The sequence below is a fragment of the Panthera uncia genome, assembly GCF_023721935.1.
Source record: "Panthera uncia isolate 11264 chromosome C1 unlocalized genomic scaffold, Puncia_PCG_1.0 HiC_scaffold_4, whole genome shotgun sequence".
NCBI classification, from domain to species: Eukaryota; Metazoa; Chordata; class Mammalia; order Carnivora; family Felidae; genus Panthera; species Panthera uncia.
The window spans coordinates 56,715,094-56,717,556 of NW_026057585.1; positions in this window are offsets into that span (position 1 = coordinate 56,715,094).

A 2,463-nucleotide genomic window follows, 5' to 3' on the forward strand; every position below is an offset into this window, starting at 1 on the left:
AAATTCTCTCACATTTACCTACAATTGCTATGAAAAATCACCCTAAAATCCCACTACTGCTTCATGTGGATTTCTACACTAGATGTTTTTATAGAGTCGACCCCTAGGAAAGTTATTTTCCCCTCAATGAATTGGTATCCCTTCTTCTCTTTGACAATATAACTATAAAATTAAGTACCATTTCATTTTTTTTTTAGCTTCTAAGAACTTCAGAGTCAAATCTCTGGTCTAATCATAGCAACTATATAAGCCTATTCTGGATATTTATATTGTTACTGTATTTTCTGGTCTCTACACTTCAGTTTGACAACATTTATTGAGAGCTTATTATATGCACATATCTGTTAGGGGTGCTTGGTGCATATCAATTAACAAAACAAAATTAAAATTCTCCCCTCATGGAACTCACCCAGTTTAAACATACAGACGTTTTAATACATCATACAAATCAATTCCAAAGTTCATGCAGTATATAAAACGGTGATATATCTATCTATCTATCTATCTATCTATCTATTCATTCAGTATATAAAACTGTATAGAGATATATGTATCTCTATATATGTATATACATATATAGATAGAAAGAGAGAGAGATCAAGTTGATGCTTATATTTGTTAAATGCCTGGCTCCTTCTTTTATAATGCATTTATTAGAAATATATTGCTCATCTCAATTTTGTAAATGCTGACATTCACAGATTGAAAACCTACAAGAAAAATACAAAATGCTGATGGAATGTGAATTAACTCATTTCAGAGTTTCTTAAATAATGGTAATAGAAAGTTTATAGGCAGCTTTAGTAATCCCTAATCAGCGTTTTCTAACACATTAGCAGTTGGTGTCTGGAGTCTGACATTTGCTGTGAATGAATGCCTGACAGATTTTGTTTTAAGTTTGGGGTTTTTTTTGTTGTTGCTGTTGTTGTTGTTGTTGGTGGTGGTGGTTTTTTTTGCCTAGTAATTTGCTCCCTGCTGTCTAGGGGGAGGGAACTTTACTTTCCACGATGCCCTACAAAATGTCAATGTCAATCTCCTACCCTACCCCCAGAACCTGCTGCTCCCCACCAACACCAACTACATTGACCTGAAGGCTTCTTAGCTATGGGTCAGATAGGACTTGTGCTGTCTTATGAGGGCTTCTCCTGAGATTACTTGCCAGTCTTTAGAAATCTCTAGAGAGGTTTTTTTGTTTTGTTTTGTTTGTTTTGGGGGGAGGGGCATTGTTTTGTTTCATTTTGTTTTACACCTGAGGACTTACCAGACAGCCAAAGCACCAGTTGAGAGTCGAACACACTTCACGGACTATGAAAATGCAGTTTGTAATATAGTGAACAAAAGCAGACAGAATGAACATTCCATCGTACATACAATACAATGGGACCCCGGTATTTGTGTCCTATTCAACTTTCCCAAAGGGTTAGAGAAAACCTTTAGGGTAAAATGGCTAAGCCAATAAGATCTACTATGGTATCTTTTTTCCCTGCTGTTGTTGAAACTCTTCCTCTAGGTCTCATGCTGCTTTTATTCCAAACTGCCTGTTCTGTCAGAGTACCTGACCAATAGGGGCCTTTGCTGAAAATATATCCCGCACTGGGGAGAAAAATAGAAATCCATTCACTAAAGCTGACCCCATCTACCCCATCTCTGTTTACTATTTCATTCTCAATACCATATAGACTACATCAAGGATTTAATGAATTACTACTGAATATGCAAAACAGACGGATTTTGACGATAGCATCCGGATAGAAAAAAATGACAAGTACTGAGGCCTAGTACAAGGTCACTCCCGATTGTGTGATCAAAGGATACTGTTAACTGTTGGCTCAAAGAGATCATGGTTTTTCTTTTCTTTTTTTCTTTCTTTCTTTCTTTTTTTTTTACATATTGAAAAACATGTGACTTTTGTACTACAGCAAATCAAAGAGGAAAGCAAATCCCCACTTCACCACTAATATATTTGGTTCCATTTCCTTTTGATAAAAATACCACATTCTCAACAACTTATTTTCTTTTCCCTTCAGGAAACTGGTGGGAAAATGTGCTCCCAAGCTATGGATACAGGAAACATCAACAAATCTTAAGTTCATTTCACTAGATAAAAGAAGCCCCTCCCCCAAAACTGCATATTCTCTGAATTCATGTGTGTAATATTCAGAAAAAGGTGAAACTATAAGGCCATAGAACAGAGCAATGGTTGCCATGGTTGGGAGGGGGGCCCTAGGCTTGTCTAGAAAAAAACTACATAAGGGAATTTTGATGGAGAAAGAAAGGAGTGTGTACCATGATTTCAGTAAGTGGTTGCCTTATTCTCTGTATTCATCAAAACCCACAGAATTGTACAGTCAGAAATGAATTTTATTTTATGTAAAATAAAAAATAGGGGCACCTGGGTGGCTCAGTCAGCTAAGCATCCAACTTTGGCTCAGGTCATGATCTCGTGGTTTGTGAGTTTGAGCC